We start from the raw sequence: 22,585 nt of genomic DNA, 5'->3' as shown, positions 1-22,585 counted from the left end.
ATCAATATTTGAAGGAAAAAAATATACCGGAAATTACGGATGAAGAGAAATGTATTTTAAATAATAAAATATCCACAGAAGAAATTAGAAAGGCAGTTGGAGCCCCCAAACTAAATAAAACTCCGGGCCCGGATGGAATTCCGTCTGAATTCTATAAGGAGTTCCAAGAGTTATTGGAGGAAGTAATGACAGATCTATATAATGAAGCCTTGGATAATGCTAATATACCAAAGTCATGGACCGAAGCATATATAACCCTTATCCACAAAGAGCAATCAGACCCACAAAAAATTCAAAATTATAGGCCAATATCACTTTTAAACATAATTACAAGATTTTGGCCACAATATTGGCGGAAAGATTAAAGAAAATATTAAGTAGGATTATTCATACTGACCAGAATGGGTTTCTGTCATATAGACAAATGAAGACAAATACAAGAATAGTTATGGATGTTTTAGAATTCTATGAAGTATACACAACTAAAACAATGGCACTGATGCTTTTAGATGCTCAGAAGGTGTTTGACAACCTAAATTGGAATTTTCTTATTAAACAATTGACAGGCATGAAATTTGGTGAAAAATTCTTAGGATTCATTAAAACAATATATAATACCCAAACCACAAAATATTAATAAATGAGGAAAATACAGATAATATTTATACAATACAGATAAACAAGGGTGTAAGACAAGGATGTCCCTTGGCTCCCTTACTTTATATATTAGCAGAAGAGACGCTACTGGTACAAATCCAACAAAATCAAGAGATCAGGGGGCTAAAAGTTAAAAAAGAGGAATACAAATTTCAAGCATTTGCTGACGATATGGCCTTTATAGTGGGAGGTCCCCTGGAAATGACACCTATCTTGATGAAAGAAATAGAACAATATGGAAAGGTGGCAGAGTTAAAAATTAATAAAGAAAAAACAAAAGTGATAACAAAAACTGTACAAATGAAGAAAAGGAAGAACTAACAAAGATATTAGGGATACAGGTGGTAAATAAAGTAAAATATTGGGGGATATGGCTGACAGCTAGGTGCTCATCAATTAAGAAAGATAATTACTATAAACTAACAATCCAAACATTTAAAGACTTAGATAATTGGGCTAAATTACAAATATCTCTATTAGGCCATATTGCAATAAAAATGAATATTTTGCCAAAATTGTTGTTCCTGTTTCAGATGGTGCCAATCAAGTTGGAAAAAAGCTTTTTTGAAGAACTACATAAACATATATCCAAATTTATATGGCAAGGGAAAAAACCCAGAATAAAATATAAGTTATTACAAGATGATAGAAAGAAAGGAGGCTTTGTTCTTCCAGATTTCGAAACATATTACTATGCTGCGATAGCAACCTGGCTTAAAGACTGGGTTAATTTGATAAATAAAAGGATCTTAACATTAGAGGGTTTTGATCTCCAACTTGGATGGCACGCATTTATGTGGGATGGAAAGAGTAAACACCACTTGTACTTTCAAAGGCATTATATAAGGAATGTGTTGCTAAATATTTGGGAAAAGATAAAAAAGTACATTACTGTAAGGTCCCATTGTGGTTATCCACAATGGAGGCAGTTACACATCCAAATGTTTTAGATTTTGATAATATTGTAAGATATAAAGATCTATTACATCAAACCGGAGAGTTAAAGGGTAGGAATCAAATACAAATTCAAGGAAAAGGGATAGCATGGTGGCCCTATGCACAGATACAATCGCATTACAAAAAAGATAAAGAACAATTTGGTTTTAACATGACCTACCAAGAATTAGATAAAATTTGGCATGGAGAGGAAAGGAAACTGATTAGTAAAATATATAAATATCTATCGGATTATAAATTAAAAGAAGAAACAGTCAAGGAGTGTATGATAATTTGGGCAAAAAATGTGGGCCACAGCATTGAATTAGATAAGTGGGAACATATTTGGGAAATAAATTACAAACTAACTATGTCAGCCTCGTACAAAGAGAATCTTTATAAAATGGTGTATCGTTGGCACTTGCCACCTGTGAGACTGGCTAAGATGTTCTCGAACCTCCCCCCAAACTGCTGGAAGTATAACTGCACCCAGGGAACATATTTCCATATGTGGTGGACACGTCCATATGCACAAAAGTTTTGGAAAAATATCAAAAATTGGATTCTAAATATAATTAAACAAGAAGTAAAACTTGAACCCAAAATCTTCTTTCTTGGTATGATAGATTCAAAAATGGGGAAAAAATACCAATATTTAATCCTGCACATTATAACGGCAGCCAGAATAAGCTATGCACAAAATTGGAAATTGTCTACCATCCTTTCAGAGGAGATGGTCATCAAAAAAATTCACGAGTGCGCAGAGATGGATAGTCTAACAAAACTACTAAAAAATAACCAAGATAGTGATTACTATAGTATGAAACATGGAATTGCTGGGATGAATGGTTAAAGAAAAGGCAATATTTGACAACTGGATAGGTTACAAAATTATGGAAGACATGCGTATAATCATAAAGCATTTTGTGAAATTAAAACATTGAAAGAATGAGGAAGGTACTGTAACAAGGCAGATCATGTCAATGTAAAAAAAAAAGGTTAAAAAATGTGTAACCATTGCTCAACTTTCGCTGCAAAATGTATATATGGATATATATTTATTTATATGTTCGTTTGTTTTTAAAACGTTTTAAATGTATGAATCTTAAATAAACTTTATTTTATATTTGAAAAAAATAAAAAATAAAAATCTCCCAACTAGGACTGTCATCTTTTTCGAACAGGATTCCTGATTTGAAACAACTTCCACTGCAAGGGAAATGTTAACAGATGTGGTAGATTTCCCATGCTAGGGATAAAGAGGTCTTCACATGTCTATTTACTGTGCAGCTCTCAAGGACAGAGGAGAATTTTCACAGGGAGAAATGGTGAATCTAACAAGGATATCAATAGGGTGTCATGTTTTAATTGAGAGATACACCATGAAAAGACAGGAGTGGGTGGTTGTGCTCAAGGATGTAATGAAAACAGTTCCAAAGTCTAAGCCGGATAATGTTGTCAGAGCAAACAATGGCATGAGAACACCCACTCTGAAATTATTTTCAACATACATGTACCTTCATTTAAAAAGAAAGTGAGGGCAACAATAACATCGAACTTGTATGCATAATTTCAGTATTCCTGCTCCAGTTACTTAGCAACTGAGTATGTTTTTAGAGAAAAACAAAGAAACAGCTACCAAATTGGGCTGAATATTAGATCAAAAACATCCATCTTTCAGAAAAAAACACCCACCTGATTTTCCTCTCCTGATAGGTGTGAACTGGAGTCAGAGGTGGCATTCAGCAGGTTCTGACCAGTTCTGGAAAACCAGTAGGGGAAATTTTGAGTAGTTCGGAGAACCGGCAAATACCACTTCTGACTGGCCCTGCCCCCATCTATTCTCTGCCTCCCAAGTCCCAGCTGATTGGCTGGGTCTTCTTTTGTTGCCCTGCACAGGAGAACGGAGCTGGAAAGCAGGTTAGTGGGGTGGGGAAGGAATGGGGATTTTACAGTATCCTTTCCCTGTCATGCCCACCAAGCTACGCCCACAGAACTGGTAGTAAAAATTTTTGAATCCCACCACTGGGTAGTATTGGCAAATAATTCTGAATAACTTATAGTGATGATAGTAAGTAATCAAAGGAGTAGGATAGTATGAACAAAGCTGGCTCACTTGATGAGAACACTGCCTATCTAGATAATACAAGATAAAAAGAAACAAAACTATTTTTTGTTTTTTTCAGATGCTTCCATTTGCAGTCCTTGCAGAAGATCTCTTTGTGAGCCCTCATAGAAAAAAACAAAGGAATCCTAGACATCTAAGGCAAAACCCTAAAGGCTGTATAAATTAAAAGATAAAATCAAGAGAAGCCCACAAACTTGGGAAAGAGTCTTAAGAAAAGATATGTGTTTGAGGAATCCTGTTTTCGGTTCCTCAAGTAAACTTGGCAGCTGACTGACTCTGTGTCCTCTGTTGTTACAATTCCTAAGGAATGACTGAGGACTCATTTATTTTCAAAATCAAATGCAAGCACACTACATCCTAAAAAGGTAAGTTCTAGGAATGTCTGGCCTACATATGAGATCTCTTATTAAAGCTATGATTTCCATGAACAGGAATAACAATAAAACAATCATAAAAGCAACAAGAGAGCAACTTTGAACCAATATTTTGTTCAATAGTTCAAACCAATAGTTTCTGGGTGCTATAATCTCCCAGGACCTGAAATGGACACTTAATATTAGAATCACCAATAAAAAGGCACAACAAAGAATGCTTTTCCTGCACCAACTCAGAAAGCTCAGACTGCCCAAATTGCTGCTGACACAGTTCTGCAGAGGAATTATTGAGTCTGTCATTTGTGCTTTTATAATTGTCCGATTTGGAACTGCAACTACACAGAACATGTACAGACTTCAATGGATAGTTAGGACTGCAGAAAAACAACTGAAACCTGCCTTCCTTCCATTCAGGACCTGTATATTGCATGCGTCAGAAAGAGGGCTGAGAAAATATCTACAGACCCCTCACATCCTGTACATAAACTTTCAACTCCTCCACTCAGGACACCACTATAGGGCATTGCATGTCAAAACAACTAGATACAGGGACAGTTTTTCCCCTCATGCCATCCCTCTGCTAAACACCTAATTCCCACAGCACTCTCTTATGCTTAAAGTTATTTACCCATGTAGTAGGTGGTTATTATTATTATCCTTCCCATCTTTCCTATTACCTACTCCTATTGCTATCTTATGTTTATCACTTTGTTGATTATATCTTATAATTTATGATTTATTACTTTGTTGCTTGCATGTACACTGAAAGCCTATGCTACGGAGACAAATTCCTTGTGTGTCCAATCACATTTAACCAACCAAGAATTCTGTTCTGTTTTGTTCCTATTCCTGTTCCATCCCATCCCATCCCATCTCATTCCATTCCATTCCATACCATACCATTTCTTACCATACCATTCCATACCATACCATGCCATACCGTACCGTACCGTACCGTTCCGTACCATACCATACCATACCATACCATACCATACCATACCATACCATACCATACCATACCACCAGCTCTTTGCTGGAATCGGTGCACAATTCTCTAACCAAAAAATGGTCAACTCTGTGTAGGACAAGAGAGGACTGGATTCCTCTCTACCACATCCAGCAGATCATGGTAGTCTCCCAAGTAACACTGTGAGACATATACTTGGAGCCAATATACAGTGTCATGTATTTCATTCATTCCACTTTTCAGAGTCCCACTGTGGGGGAGATGGGTGGTTTAAAATTGTTATTGAGTGATAAATAAATAGAAAGGTCTTCAAATGGGGGACACATTTGTGCCACGTGGAATCTAGCAAAAGATGATGCACACTGTAGGTCTTCGAGGTCGCTAAGCACCTCCCTTAAGCTGAGTCCTACCATTATAAGCTCGTTTTGGATTGTTTGCATTGACTGCTGCTCCACTCTATTTGATCCTGAGGGAAAAGGAACAGAAGACAGCAACAGATGGTCCTAGTATTTATTACCAATGACCTCATCATCTACCACAATGACGGCTGAGCTCATTGGCGCTGTGCCACATTGTGCTTTGGTCTCCTCTCTCCTCTGGCCCCAACATTGGAAATGCAGCTGTTTGCATTTCCTGCCCTCCTTGGCCCTTCTCTGTCCTTGACTGATTGTGAACGACCAACAGACTGCAGTTCCTCCTCTCTCTAGGATTTAAAGATACTCCTGCTCTCATGAAGCCATGGTTCATTTGGAAAGCTTCAAAGTTCAAAGTCAAGCAACCAAGCTGAGGTCAAGCAAGAAACTAGAAGGAAAGTTCTTAATTTCTAATGGTCAAGTTAGACCCACATTTTCTCATGGGTGTCCTATGGGTATGAGGAATCTTGAAAGCACAATAGTGTAAATTTTGTAAAATGTGTAAAAGTACCCTATCAGAGAACAATAAAAGTTAGCAATAGAATGTAAAACTAGGAAGAGAAAAGTGTGAGTAGCAAATTATTATTGTTCTGTAAAGAGGAAACAGAAGGGAGAGAGAAATTTGTCTTTATATAAAATGCGCATGCACACACTTTCTTTAACTCAATAAAATGCTGATACCTTGGCAATCATGTCAGCTTTTCTGGTGCTATTTTCACAATATTGCTATGCCAATTTTCCAAAGTAATAATCCCGAAAGTATATTCCATCTCTGGGCAAGCTTCTGTTTGCTAGGTCTGCTTTTTTTCTCCTTTAGTGTTTTTATATTTAGAAAGCTGAAATTCCTTATTTGTTCATGATTGATATGATTACATCCCCTAAATCTGATCTTTCTTGAGAGACTAGGGGACATTGTATAAATAAAGAGTAGTAGAAATAACATAACGCTCCCTTGGAATCCCAGGAAGTAAAAAAAAAAAACATGTAATAAATGTAATTTCCAGACTCAGACCTGCAACTACATACAAACACATATTCCGGGGCGTGCCATACATTTATAAACAGGCAGGGCTTCAAATATACAATTGTGGTTGCCATCCTGATGTTTTTATATATATGGTGGAACAAGCAAGAAGAAATGTGAGAAAAGAGATAAGGATGTGAGTCATCTAAGTGAAATCTCATTGTGCTCTCCAAGCAGAAATTAGGTGCCCAAATCAGCCATCTATTGAGCTGCCATGCTACCAGCCCCCACAACCACAAAGATCCTACAGGAAAAGGGCAGTATGGACAACCATGGGATCTGGCAGGGTGAGAGTTGTGGACCATAAACACAAAGCTTTTGCTGTGTCCCAGCATAAAAGATACAGTGCCCTTGCTGACCTTAATAAGGACACTAAAGTGACAGGTCAAGGTAGTTGTGATAATGATAACTCAAGTAAGCCGGGGACCATGGTTCTAGAAGAAGAACTTACTTTGGAAAGGAGAAAGTATGAATCAAGTATTACGCACCAGTCACACAAGAAGAGCAAGGCATCCAAAATGAGAAGCCACCTTTTGGTTGGGGACTCAATTGTAAGGGATGTAAATTTAGGAAAGGATACTGAGGTTTTGAAAGAGGTCGGGTGTCTACCAGGTGCTACTGCCAGCAGAGACAAGAAACGTATTCTTAAGATAGTCAAGAATGCCAGCAAGGACTGTGATGTTGATGCTATTATACATCTTGGTACAAATGATCTATCCCTGAAGGATGTACTTTCTGTTCAGAAAGACTTCCAGAGCTTGGGGTGTGAACTTAGTAATATGGGCTGTAGGCTTATCTTTTCAGAGGTTCTACCAGTATACAAGGAACAAAAAGGGAAAGGGCAGCGTATAGCGGAGTTTAATGTGTGGCTAAATGAGTGGTGTAAAAGGGAAGGCTTTGGTTTTATTAGTCATGATGTCTGCAGCTAGTCCAATGAAAAACTGTACAAAAGAGATGGTTTGCATCCATCAACGAAAGGGACTGAATTACCTGGCATTAAATTCACAGATTTTCTGGATAAACATTTAAACTGAACAGCAGGGACAGAGAATTAATGGATTCAGAACATTTCTGTCCCCAGCAACCTAAAACTAATAAGGATACCAGTGCATGCAAAATAGATGTTTGTGCAGGTAAGATTATCAACCTTGATGCCAATCAAAACCAAGCATTTAATAGCGAGTGCCATACCATATGCACTAATCAAACAGGTGGCAAGAAAGTAGGGGCGGGCAGGCACAACACAGGTTATATAGATAGTAAACACAGTGTCAGACATTTCAAGTGCCTATATACAAATGCACAAAGTCTGGGGAACAAACAGGGTGAACTCGAACTATGAATACAGGAAGGTAAATATGATATAGTTGGAATAACAGAAACTTGGCAGGATGAAACCCATGACTGGAACATACTGGTAGAAGGATATAAACTATTAAAAAAAACCAGACCCCATAAAAGAGGAGGTGGAGTTGCACTGTATGTAAAGGACCACTATATTGCTACAGAAATGCATGAAACCAAAGATGAAAACCTCCTAGAATGCATATGGGTCAATATAAAAGAAAAAAAGAATGACATGGCCATAGGTGTATATTATAGGCCACCCAATCAAGCAGAAAAAATAGATGTCCTTTTTGCCAGCCAACTAACAAACATATGCAGGAAACACACAACAATAGTAATGGGAGACTTCAATTATCCTGATATCAATTGGAAAACTAATTCTGCACCAAGTGAGAAATCAAATAAGTTCCTAACCAACCTAGCTGACAACTATGTTGTCCAAAAGGTAGAGGGTGGAACTAGAGGGACAGCCATACTGGACTTAATTCTTACAAACAGAGAAGAAGTGAGAGAGGGCATTGAAACTGCAGGAACCTTGGGTGAGAGTAACCATGTCATACTAGAATTCAACATAACACAAACACAAGCAACAGAACATAATGACACCAGAGTCTTGGATTTTAAAAGAGCTGATTTAAATAAACTCAGAGAGAACTTGGGAAAGATTCCATGGATGAAAATCCTAAAGGGGAAAACAACTCAAGAATCTTGGGAAACTCTAAAAAGTATGACCATAGAAGCCCAGACCAGCACAATACCACTGAGAAAGAAAAACAAGAAAAACAAGAAGAAACCAGCATGGCTACACAAAGATCTCTCTGGCAAATTGAAAGAAAAAAAGGACAAGTACAAAAAATGGAAAGAAGGACATACAACTAAGGCAGAATATCAGCAGATAGCCAGAATCTGCAAAGATGAAGTCAGGATAGCAAAGGCTCAGAACAAACAAAGACTTGCAACAAAAGTCAAAGATAATAAAAAAAAGTTTCTCCCAACATATAAATAACAAGGAAAAAATCAAGGAAACAGTCAGTCCACTAAAGAGAGAATATGGCAAGGAAGTAACAGGCAACAGAGAGAAAGCAGAACTACTTAACTCATTCTTTGCATCTATCTTCACGCAAAAAGAAACTATAGCTCAACCCACCAAAAACATAATTGTAAAAGACAGAAATAAAAGTTAAAATAATAAAAAAAATAGTAAGAGAACACCTGTCTGATCTTGATGAAAACAAATCACCAGGGCCTGATGGATTACTTCCCAGAGTTTTAAAGGAGCTGGCAAAGGTCATCTCAGAACCACTGCACCATATCTTTGAAAAATCCTGGAGCACCGGGGAACTACCAGAGGACTAGAAAACTGCTGATGTGGTTCCCATCTTCAAAAAAGTCGGGGGGAAACAGACCCAGGAAACTATAGACGAATCAACCTAACATCAGAACCCGGGAAGATACTGGAAAAGATAATAAAAAAACAGATCTGCCTACATCTAGAAACAAGTAAAGTAATAACTAGCAGTCAGCACGGGTTTGTTAAAAACAGATCATGCCAAACCAATCTTATTTCAACACAGTGACTAAATTAGTAGACCAGCAAAATACTGTGGACATAATATATTTAGATTTCAGCAAGGCATTTGACAAAGCAGATCACAACCTACTTCTTAGTAAGCTAGAAAACAGTGGAATAGATAGCACCACCATTAGATGGACCCACAACAGGCTGGCAAACCGTACTCAATGAGTACTCCTTAATGGGTCTAAGTCTACATGGAGGGAAATAAGCAGTGGGGTGCCACAAGGTTCCATCTTAGGCCCAGTACTCTTCAATATCTTCATTAACGACTTAGATGAGGGAATAGAAGGGGAACTTACCAAATTTGCAGATGATACTAAGCTGGCAGGAATAGCTAACACCTGAGAAGATAGGCTCAAGATCCAGATGGATCTTGACAGACTAGAACACTGGGCCATATCTAACAAAATGAAATTCAATGTAGAGAAAAGTAAAGTCCTACACTTAGGCAAGAAAAACCAAAAGTACACATATAGACTGGGTGAAACCAGGCTCAATAGCAGTAACTGTGAGAGGGATCTTGGAGTCTTAGTGGACAACCAGCTAAATATGAGCCAGCAGTGTGCAGCCGCCGCTAAAAAAGCAATCCTAAATTGTATTAACAGAGGGATACAGTTAAGATCAAGGGAAGCACTAATACCACTGAATAAAACCTTAGTAAGACCACACTTAGAGTACTGCATCCAGTTTTGGTCACCACATTATAAAAAAGATGTTGAGACTCTAAAACGTACAGAGAAGAGCAACCAGGATGATTAGGGGACTGGAGGCTAAAACATACAACGAACGGTTGTAGGAACTGGGCTTGGCTAGTCTAGTAAAGGACCAGGAGAGACATGATAGCAGTCTTCCAATATTTGAGGGGCTGCCACAGGGAGGAAGGGGTCAAGCTATTTTCTAAAGTGCCTGTAAGCCAGACAAAGAATAATGGATGGAAACTGAACAAGGAGAGATTTAACCTGGAAATAAGGAGAAACTTTCTGACAGTGAGAACAATCAACCAATGGAACAGCTTGCCCTCAGAAGTTGTGGGAGCGTCATCACTTGAGACTTTCAAGAAGAGATTGGACTGCCATTTGTCAGAAATGGTGTAGGGTCTCCTGCTTGGGTGGGGGTTGGACTAGATGACCTACAAGGTCCCTTCCAACTCTGATTATCTGTTAAATCTGTTAAAACCCAACGGATTATATAAATCATCTGAACTGAAGCATGAAGAGACTAATCCTTGAGAATTACTGCGGTGCACTCAGCAGTTAATCTGTGGATTTAGCTCTGGCATTCAGACTTACTACCATGGCCAAATTTAAGTAGTATAAGTGCATTTGCATGTGTGAAGTTTGCAACAATCAGTTTACTAGAAGCAGATAAACAGGTGTTCAAGAAGGCCCCATGATTGCAAAAAAGAAAGAAAGAAAGAAAGAAAGAAAGAAAGAAAGAAAGAAAGAAAGAAAGAAAGAAAGAAAGAAAGAAAGAAAGAAAGAAACCATTCAGCCTTTGTCTTGTGTAACTATGTGATTTCAATCTTTTTGTATTACTTCTATTTTGTGATGCTAAGTTGAGTTTCTGTCAATGGGATGTACGAACCTTAAACAATTTGGGGGATAATAAATCTGATCATGGCACCAGACAAACATGGGAGGCATAGCTCTTGACATGAGTGACAACCATTCATCTTTTAATTTAAAAGCCCCCCAAAAAATTATTCTAAAAACAATCCAGTGGTAGTGAATGCAAGCTCATCTCTCTAAGTTCCTGTTACAACAGCATGGTATTATGAAATCAGTAATCTTCAGACAGCCTATGCCTTAAATTAAGAACTACACAAATTAAATCACCATATTAATTCGACATTCAGTGTATTACTTACTGATGAGCTCTAAAATATCTATGATTTCCTAGTGTTTAAAGTCATGTTCATTTTGATTAACTGTGTCATTTAGACAGCAGAGTTTGCCATTTATTGATACCTACTTAAATGTAGTCCCTTTGTAATGAGGTGTTTATTTGGAGGCCCAAATCAAATAGCACTGACTATTCCACAGTGCATAACTACTGACCACAAGGGGAAGGAAGGAAGAACTGGATAATATTTAAAGCTTTATTCTTTGCTCTCTGTCTGACGCTCTTACTGTTCTTTATTTATCACTGCTAATCTGGTCACTACCTTCTGCCTTCTTTCTATCACACATGGATGAGCATGTGGCTTTTGACATTTTTTCTGTTAAGATATACTTAACTGGGTGTTAGGCTTTTTCTGTCCTTCTAATATAATCTCCTGACCTGTAAATTAATCTCCTATGTATTGTAGCTATGAAACCTGCTTTATTAATCATTATTCATTTGAGAACCTTGCTCTTAGAAACACACTCTTGAACACACACACACACACACACACACACACATGCCACTTCAACGCCAACCTATAAAAGGCCTTTGTGGGTCAGTTATGGAAGCTATACAGGTTTCCTGGAGAAATGCAGATTTGTTGAGTTTAAACTGGCGAAGTGAGAACTAATATCATTTACATTGATTATGTTGTGGTTCACTGGCAGCAGGTAAGGACAGCTGAGGTATTGGAGAGCGAGGACTCAGATGAGGGGCCTGCATATGATGCCAGGACCATCAGGGAGTAGAATGCTGCCTTCGGAGATTGTGGAGGCTCGCAGCAGTGATGAAGAGGTCCCCGAGGAGCCTGTGCCCAGTGTGCGTGTGCGCGGGGCTGTTCAAAGGGAAGAGCAGCTGCAGCAGCATGGGTGACTCAAGAGTAAGGTGCAAGGTAATAGCCCCTCCCTTAAGACATAAAAGCCAGTTGAGAAACTGGAGTTCTTTGCAGGAAGCAAATAAATTTTTGCACTCAAGCCTTGTGGACGTTCAGATATCTTGGTTGGTGTTTGGAGACTCTTTGTGTTTGAAATATTTCTTAATAACTTGTATCTAGTGTTCTTGGTCGCCTTGCACCACCCTGGCAAGGTTCATTCTTATCAGAGATAATTAATTTGAAACAGCCTTTTAACCGTGAAGGAATGGAATTCGTAAAGAATCATTAAAAAGTTTTGCTGTTACCTCTGTTTCATGTTTGTGTTCTTGGAACAAGGTTTGGGTCAGAACAGGTTAAGGAGAAAAGAGAGCAGCCACTTTCAACCTCGTTGCTTTAATAATATACTTTAATAATTCAAAACTCTTAATTGTAACACGGTGGCACTATGATATGAAATGACTTCTGCTATAAATGCCAGGAGGGCTTTCCATTAATAATTTTTAGGATATGTATGTGGAGAACACAGTTAAGATTCATAATTTCATCCTTGATATGATTCATAGCAAAGTACAGTGAGCAGTTGTCAAGTTGTAATTTCAAAATAGAAAGAATTCCTCCATTTTGGAAAAAATGATAATAATGACTTGTCACTTCTCAGCTGTATTTTGGCTGGCCTGGAGATATAGAAGCAACTAGAAGTTCCCAGAACAAACTGTCCTCTGGGATGATCACCCTGGGATTGATTGGGAATCTGGGCAGCCAAACTAGAAAGAAGAAACCGGAGATATCTTGCAGCTTCAGTGAGGCACCTGGCTTGTGGGATGTTGGTGTATCTAAGCTAAAGAAAACGCTGTTCTCCCAGTGTCCACGCATTCTCTTATCACCTGGTTTGCTGAATGTCCTGGGTTAGCATAACTCATTGAGTTTCAAAGTAACCAACAACATTTTGGCTAGAGACTTGTATAAAGTCAGGTGACAGGTACTCTTTGGGCCTGGTCCAGTGGTGGGATTCAAATATTGTTGCCACTGTTTTGGTGGGCGTGGCTTGGTGGGCGCGCTTTGCATGCATGCATGGACGCTGCAAACACACACTTTGCACAGGTGCTGAGGCATTCAAACTCACCTTCTGCAAGCCTGCATGATCCCAGTCACTTCAACAGCTGCCGCATGGCGCTATTCTGTGTCGCGCAAGGCTGCTGCGCTTCAAATTCAGCAGATAAAGGTGAGTATGGGAGCCCAGGCAGGCGTGTGGGCCCAACAGCAGAGCCAGCAGAGCAGCAGAGAGAATTGGTTCAGTTTCCGCTGCTCATCGCTTCTACCGGCTCTCCAGAGCCGGTTGAATACCACCACTGGCCTGGCCCCTGACCCCAGAGTGTTTTTATCTGTTGAATAAATTATAGCTTTATAGTCTATCAGCAATCCTGTAAAGGCAAGAATGTAGGAGAATGGCAGGATAGCAATAGCAATAGCACTTAGACTTATACACTGCTTCATGGTGCTTTTATAGCCCTCTCTTAGCGAGTCAGAGTCAGCCTATTGCCCCCAACCATCTGAGCCCCCATTTTATAGGCCGCAGAAGGATGGAAGGCTGAGTCAACCTTGAGCTGGTCAGACTGCCTAACTGCTGGCAGAAGTAGCCTACAATAATCCGTTCTAACCACTGCGCCACCATGGCTCTTGAGGATTATAGTATATTATCACTCAACTTTTTTCCTTAATTTCAGCATTGTAAATCAGTTCTGGTTCAGGTTTCAAATACAACTAAAATTCTTTCCCTTTAGACCTAATGAATCTGAACAGCTGCTGTGGGAGCTTTCATAAGTCTCAGACTTATTCATCCATCCCCAGTGTTTGTAACCTGCCCAGATCTATAGAGCCTGGGCAGCATAGATTCTCCTCTTTCTCCTCTATCCAAATACGAGAAGAGAGGGGCAAGCAAGAAAACCAAAACCATACTAAGAAACAGGACCCCACCACCACCAAGAGGGCACCACAAAGCAATCATCTCAGATTGAAAAAACATGCTAGCGTAATTGTTTTAACAGCCTTCCAAAAGGCTCTGATGGAAGTAGCCACACAAAAGTCCTGAGGCAAAAACAGACTACAAGTGAAACATTTAATCCAGGCTCCTCACATTTTCCTGGTTGGAGGGGGGGTGGAATTCAGTGCAGGATGTTTTTACCAGGTGGGCAGATTCAATCTTGGCAAGCTGGTGCCTGATGCAATTTGATCCTAGGCAGCCCAAGCCGGTTCCCTGAAGCTTCCTGGTCCTCTGGGGGTGGGGGGGAACAACTCACAAAGAACCAGACACCTTAACCACTTTAAACCTACTTAAATAGCCTTATTCAGAAAGAAACACATTTGTGCTTTTAAAAAAAAAATTACAAAAGAAATTCCCAAGTTATTCTAAAAGCTCTGCCAACATTATCCCCTCCTACCTTTTTATTTTTATTTTTTTCCTCACAAGATCTCCTTTGCAGGTTTCCTAATCTCTCATTTGCATGAAGAGCAAAAGTACCAGCATCCTCTCAATGTTGGCCACGCTTTCTGGCTACTGTCCCAGGGAACTCTTTGGCAAGAGGCTTTGAACAAGTTCTGCACGTTTTGGCTTTAAATAGACAACCTTTCTATGCAAAAAAAAAAAAGCTGTTTGGGGAAAAGAGAGAGAGACAGTGGCATGTAACATTCAAAGGAAGATGGGGACATTCTTTATAGCAGGAGAAACCAAAACAATAGAGCAAAAAGACCGGTGGGAGCTCAATCAAATTTATACTGTAAATTGCCTGTCTCTGCACGGCACTTCCAAATTTCATTACTGTATAAGCTGGTATAAGACTCGCTGAATATGCTTCCTTAAAATGATCCCTACAAAATGGGCTGTGGCTGTTGTTCAGAATAGACAACCTTTGTGGGCCCTTGTCTGAGCCGAGCATAACTTTCAGCAAGCAAGCCATGGCAAAGAAATCTCACCTAGTACTATAGAGTTGAAATGAACTTTGGAGGCCTTTTAGGCGAATCCTTGCTCAGGATGGGGATCCTCTTGCCATTCCAGAGAAATAGTTTGGCCCTAAAAAAACAAACAAACAACCAAACAATCAGCGATTCCAGGAGTCAGGTTCTTCCATTGCTGGTCACATACTCCTTTGATGTTCCTTTTACAGAGAGATCTGGAAAAAAACATATTCTGCCATTAATTGCTAGGTCTCCTGGCCATTCCGACACTGCTTATCTCCTGGGGCTGCTTAAGGACGAACAGTCCATAACTACAGTTCAGGTGGCAGATTCTGCACAGCAGCACTGGGGATTCGTCGGAAACACGTGTCTAATCCACCACAGCTACTTTATATAACTAATGTGGCAAACCCATTGCACTGCTTATTCCTTTCCCTTTTAGTATTAAACTGACAACGGGCCACACAATTTATGGTATAGTTAGACCACGTATAATTGACAGACTAGATTTTATCATCGATTTTAGTTGTTATTTATTATTATATATAGAATTTTTAATTGTATGTTTATGGAGTATTTTTATTTGTTCTGCTCTCTGGTCTATGACTGTATTAAACTGAACTGATTCACTGCTGAGTAGCTTTCGTGGTCAGGAAATGCCTTGCTATTCCCATCATGGCTTTCACCCAAGGAGGTCTTGTAATCACCCAGAGAGCCATGGTGAATAACTCCACACCCCCTGAGACACAGTTCCTGGACCAACAGAGAGCAGGGGTTACTTCCAGGCTGTTGAGGGCAATTCCCTGATTTTGCTTCATGTTCCCGGCACTTGAGTTCCTTCCTTTTAGAACAGTTGATCTTCAAGCTCTTCCATCTTGACATACTACTTATTTGCCCCAGAGGAAGGCAAACCTGAATTTATGATCTTCTGTCTCTCTACCTACTCCAAAGATCAATCAGAATAAGATGATTTGCCCCTATTACTGTATCATTAGTAAATCTGCCATTATAAAAGTTACATTATTTTGAGGGGGAAAAATCCTTTCAGATATATTCACAGCTTCAACCTCACAGCTTCAACTTATCTACCATGGACCTCACCCCATTCTTAAGAGGTCCTTAAAGGGGGCGGGCCTAAGCGCACCAGCGTGCCTACGTTCCCTGTCTTACTATCCCCATTTATCTGTATTTACTCCCTTTGTTCTTGTTTATGTTCATACTTATACTTGTTATCTTGCCCATGATTGACAAATAAACAAACAAATAAATATTTCATTTCCTTAGGTGGAAGCTGATCTTTGCAATCACTCGGAATACTTGATGTCTGGCTTATTTCCAGATAGGACTGAAGGAGCAGGGGGGGATAAGAATCTTTCCAAAACTTTGCAGAACCAGCTTACTCAGAGAATCAATCATTCATGATTCATAGTCATGAATTACACATTACCAGGAGTCTGTGCAATCCCTGGGAATTACCTATTTGGTTAAATCCAAGAAGCACTTCCAACTTCTCATTTCTGAATCTGCACTGCTCTGGGTAGTGTAGATAGAGGAAGTTCCCCCCCACAAGGGTGATAAATTGAAGAGGCATTCAGAGTGCATTGCGCTGTTTTACACTGCAGTCTGAAACTGACTCTTGACTCCTGATTGGTGGATTTTCCTCCCTTCTTCATCTTCCCCAGCCAGGCAGGGAAAGAAAGCACCAATTGCTTTCCTTTCCCATGGACAGATCTTTGAGGACCTATAGGCAGAAGGTAGGCCTTTTGTATGAGCCTCTTTTTATCTGATACTTTTCAGTTGATGCATTCACCAGCAAACCAGAATAAAGGAAGATATGTGGCCGCAGTTTTATCACAAAGTTAGATTTAGAAGAAGCAGGATAGAAGAAGTTTCAAACTTCATTCCAACTTTGCTGTTAGAGTCCTGAAAAGAAACTGATGAATGGACCCTCAAAGTCCAGCATTCTCACTTGAGCAACAAATGATCAGGCTCAAATTAACCTAATTTTGGTGCAGTAGGTGAAGACCCCACATCTCTGGAAAGGCCAGTGATGCTGGGGAAAATGGAAGGAAAGTGAAGATGACATCCAGGTGGATGGATTCAGCAATGCTGGGTATACCTTAAGAAAACCTGAAGGACCAAAGGTGGGGAAAGATCACCTTTGGGAAAATTATTTATATTAAGAATTGAACCTGACTTAATGATACAGTACAAATTGATCAGTCAATCAATCTGCAATACAAAATACTGATTTTTTTGCCAATACTCAAATCAAAGCTGTACACGGTAGTTAACTTTCAGTATAAAAAAAGCCAGCTTGGTGTACAACCAACCCTGGTTATAGGAGCAGGGAAACCTAAATTCTACTTTTCTCTCTTGTTTTATTTCTGGCAAGTGGAAATAAATTCTTGAAAAAGGTAATGGCAATCAGTTTCCCAGTGCCGCAAAGAAAATTGTAAAGATCTATGCATAAAATTACCAGAAATTAAGACTGAAGCCAAGTTATCTCTACTCCCAACCTCGATATAGATTTGCAAGAACTATAGTAATGACTGTGACAAGTATTGTACAACATGTTATCTATCAAAGCATACAGAATAGTTAAATTTCAATGTTATTATTTTATATTTTAAGAGTAATTTAGAAAAGAAATGACTCCTGGTATCTCTCCCCGTGTTTTCTCTGTTGTTGTTCAGAACAGCTGTTTCTCTAAGATTCACTAGAATAAACAACATCAAATGCTCCTCATATAACCTTGTTGGTTCTGGACAAAGGAGTAGCCCATAAAGCTTGCCACAAAATTATAGTCTTTGCCTGTAAGAAATATTCTCCCATTTGTCCTAAAGTTTTATCTAATCAGCACAGATGATTTGCTTATTCAACATTCAAGAGTAACTAAGCAAATTGGGCATCAACTGATGAATGGGGATGACCCAAAAGAAATAAAATGCAACGGCACATTGGTGCCAATAAATTAAATTAATTGGGTTTGTGTAATTGGTGTAATTTGGGGGGAGGGACATTAAACTAAGCTCCTTGTTTTCATTCTTCTGCTAATCTTTACAGTCACAAGGAAACATAAAGCTGCAACTGATGCCTCCTCTTCTCAGGGAAGGGGGAGGAGAGGGCATGTTAAGGATGGATCTCCAGCTGCCTGTTTGGGAAAATAGGGTTTGCTCAGCCTTATTTAGCCTGTTTGGTGTTCTGGAGTTGGAAGGAAAATTAAGTTTTCCAGAATATTGCAATGCTGTTCTAGGGGGAAAAATATAAAAAACCCAATCTCTTGGCTTATTATTCCCAAGTAAATCCATACTGCATTTTGTTCCCCTTTTTAAGGGTATTAGACAGTTTCTTGCAATAGCTTCCTGAAATGCAAATAAGGTTTAAAAATAATTGAAAGGATTTCTATAGTATCTTCAAAATGTCATTTGTATGAAGACATTGACCAATACTCTTACCCATGTTTAAACTCAACTATGATGTATTAATTACGTTTCGATATGTACATGACACATTGAATCATAAACTAATTAGAGGAGATGGATTTGCCCAATATACAAATCTAAAATATGGTTGGCTGGTTTGTGTTAAATATAATGTGACAGCATAACCTGTAGGCTGAATCCAGGTTTGGCTTGCATTCAAGAGTTGAGGTGCACAAATGAATCAATATGAATTCTTAATTGTAAGCTTAACTGTGGTATATTTTAAAAAAAAGATTGAAAAAGTGGTACAAAAATCAGTAATCTATCAGCTTGGCAATGGCTGGTTTTACATGGCAACTAAACCCAAAATGTATTCAGTTTAATTTTAGCTTCTGGTTATAATGAATCCAATCATTCTGACCAACAAACATTCATTTAAAAAAAAACATAGTCTTGTCATGACTTAGGAACCTCATCACTATTTGAAAAAATATAATTGGTGACAGTAAAAACTTATATTATGGAACAATGAAGCGTAGATAAGCAAGAAGAAGGGGGTTGCATATGATTTTTTTGGAATCCAAATGCCCATCTTTTATGTGTCCATCAATATATAATATATTTTCATATTCTCCACATAAGGTTTATTGCATAGACCTATAGAGGAACTAAATCAGCACTGCATGCTCAGTTATTATGCCCTTAAAACTGAATCATGCAAAGATTATTTATTTTGTACCTTAATAAATGTGCAATATTTCAATTTGGGAGAGATATACCAATCTCCTTTTCCATCAGTATCTGGCCATCGTGACTCCTTTCTGCTTTATAGTTTTTATCCTGATCCCAATGTGTACAATGAGCAGAATCTGGGAATCTAGATTCTAGTGTGCCCCTTAACAGTCCATGGGGATACTCAGTACAAGTGGCAATTTCTGCCCAAGGAAGCATTACTTACATACACCCTAGTGGTTATGTGTGTGTGTGTGTGTGTGTGTGTGTGTGTGTATGTATGCATGACTGGGCCTCCTGTTCAGTGTTTTAGAGGTGAGTCAGTCCAGTCAGTATGACTCAGTCTTTTGCCCTGGAGGATTCTTAGGAAGTCCATAAAAATGATGTTATTATTATGTGGACAGGGGGAGAAATTTAGCAGGCGAAGAAGTATCAGTCACCGTTAGCAGATATTTATTGAAAACAAATGAAAAAGGGAAGGCCTTTATGTTCCACTGAGAGTTATGTTGTCATCCGAAATGGGAGTAGAAAATGTAAGCTAGCCAAGCTAGCCAATCAGCAGATGTTTTCTAAATTGGAAAAAAAGGTTATTTTCCCACAAGACAAAAATGATCTTCTGCAATAACTCACTACTGAATCATGATGATTTAGGCCTGGGGCCGCAGTTCAGTATCTCAGTATTTAAAAAATATGATGCCACCTGAATAACTACACCCAAGCTCATTTATTTCCCTACTAACTTCTTGCCTCACTTTGTAAACTTTGTAAAGCACAAAGACACATAATTTTGCATCCGGCTGTTGGATAGACTCAAACCTCCTTAGCATCAGAGATGAAAAACTAATTTGTTTTGTAACTTTATGCTTTATTATGTCACTCAGAAATTCAAATAAGGATACAAGATTTAATGTTACGTCCTGTTGGGTTTATTCTGTCCCTTGTGACAGAATTCACAGTATAAGCCAGACCTAGCAACAGAAATTTAGGGCTCAATTGTAGCCATAATTCAAGGTCTACCTGTATACTTTTACTCAAATATGTGTGGTCCAACACATGTATATTTAAGTAAAGAATTGCAAGCCTCCCAAACCTAGCTTGGAAGGGCCATCTTGACGTTAGCTGCAGGAAGAATGGGGTACTGTTAATTCTTTGGAACAGAGTTTGTTGCACATTCCTACAGCATATTTTGCTTTCACTTAAGTAAGTGATAAAAAAACTGTTTGATAACAAAAAAAAAATCATGTTTAATCCAAACTTCTCAATGTTGGCCTCTATATGGTCTGAACCAGGCTCTCCTAGTCAAAGACAAACAACAGGATATGCCAAAGGACCATATTACAGGGACAGCTTCAAATCCAAAGCCTCCAACTCTCTCCCACAATGTAGTTGGTCTTATAGTTACATAAGCATAAGATGCTTTTTTTTTCAAGAGGCAACTGGTCTTTTTGATTTTTCTCTGAAGGTATTTCGTTTCTCATCCAAGAAGCTTCTTCAGCTCTGACTGGATGATGCGGAATGGAAGGATTTATACTCCTTGCAGAAAGCTGGTCATTTGCATTCTTTTAGCAGGTCATTAAGTTCATTTGGTGGTTTAACTGTGTCATCAGGGTCACCTGAGTGGTGCAAATTGATTGCGAACGACTAGCTGTCTGCAAGGAGTACAAATCCTTCCATTCTGCACCATCCAGTCAGAGCTGCAGAAGCTTCTTGGATGAGAAGCGAAATGTCTTCAAAGAAAAACTAAAAAGTCCAGTTGCCTCTTGAAAAAAAAAACACCTTTGGGATAACCATGACCTGGATGACTGAGAATCTCCATAGACATAAGCATAAGATAGTGTCTGTCTACAGAACTTCAAGCTGATCAGTATAGAAGCAAGGTCAAACAACTTGAATACAGGTCACAAAGCAAATGCAACAGCAGGTCAACGGAAATGGTGACAGTTGAAATAACACTGAGATCATCCAAAGTCTACACACATAAGCAAGAGTAGCAGGATACAATCCTGCTGCACTCTACACCTTTCCTGGACTGGAGAGAATCAAGGAGGTGGACTGCCATCAGCATCTTTACTTCATGGAAATCCATTCTGCTACTGATTTCCTGTAGAGGTTGATCTCAATCAGCACAGGACTTGCTTTGCTCTTAGCTCTAAGATTTCGCCCAACCACAAATACGTTAGAACAAGCTCATACAGCTCAGGTTTCACTCCTAAAGAAAGCAGACATTGCAAGATCCAGCTCTATTCCCCGTGGTAGCAGTAGAAAGGTTCACCTGTCTTGGAGGAGAAAACACAATCTTCAAAGCCAAAGGAAAAGCAGAAATTGTCTACCCCAGAAAAGAAATCCACCTTCCTGACTGGCTCCTTGGCATTTTATTTTCTTGGGCTTCAACTGTCTCTATCCTTTATCTAGATGAACAGGTCAGTTAATTTTCCTTTAAACCTTTCAGTGTCAAAGTAAAATAGAATTTCCATTTTCAGTACTGCTGTGAACAAGAAATAGTCAAAGGGTCCAGATACAAAATAGCCCAAATTCAAGACCCGACCAGCTCTTAAGATTCACTGAGAAGCTTGGTAAACACATTGCAATAGTAGTGGTTTCTTCCTAAATGAAAATTCTTTCACGTCTATCTCTATAGCTTTCACCTAGCTGTTAATCCTGGCTAATTATGATCAGAAGAATTACTTGGGAATAAGGACTTGCTTTTGAATAAGCCCCTGACTCGTGAGGGCCACTCCATGCAACTAAGAATTCCTGCAACTTTTGTTCTAAGTAACCTACATTCAAGCCAGGATCCCAGCTCTGGGTCAGACTCACCAGTCAGGATCCCAAGCATTGCATGGAGTGTCCTGAGACACTTTTCTCTAGCAGGATACGGCATCCGGATGCTTCTGAGAGATGGTGCTTTTTGAAGGCGCTCCAAATAAGAAGCAGCCGAATCCCAAGGGCCATGTCATTCAGCCTCTCCCACAGTGGAAAGGCAGAGGAAGTCCCAGAGAGACGCTACCTTCACCAGAATATGAAGGTGACTTAATGACATGAGTGAAGGAAAAGCGCTTTGGGTAAAGCATGGCCAAAAACTTTCACATCCTTGTCTTATATGATATTGTGGCAGCCTAATAAACCAGTTTAGATCTATGGGCCAAAGATTCCTATATGCTTATGTATATGGGAGTTGGGGGTGTTATTGGTTTTGTACTTGGGTTCTATCCTTGTAAGCTGCCCGAAGTCATTGAAAATGAATCGGGTGGCCGTATAAATTTTCTTAATCAATCGATAAAAATATTCTAGGATTG

The sequence above is a fragment of the Pseudonaja textilis genome, chromosome 1 (assembly GCF_049901715.1).
Source record: "Pseudonaja textilis isolate UNSWEBS1 chromosome 1, rPseTex1.2, whole genome shotgun sequence".
Lineage (NCBI taxonomy): Eukaryota > Metazoa > Chordata > Lepidosauria > Squamata > Elapidae > Pseudonaja > Pseudonaja textilis.
This window is presented reverse-complemented; position numbering follows the sequence as displayed.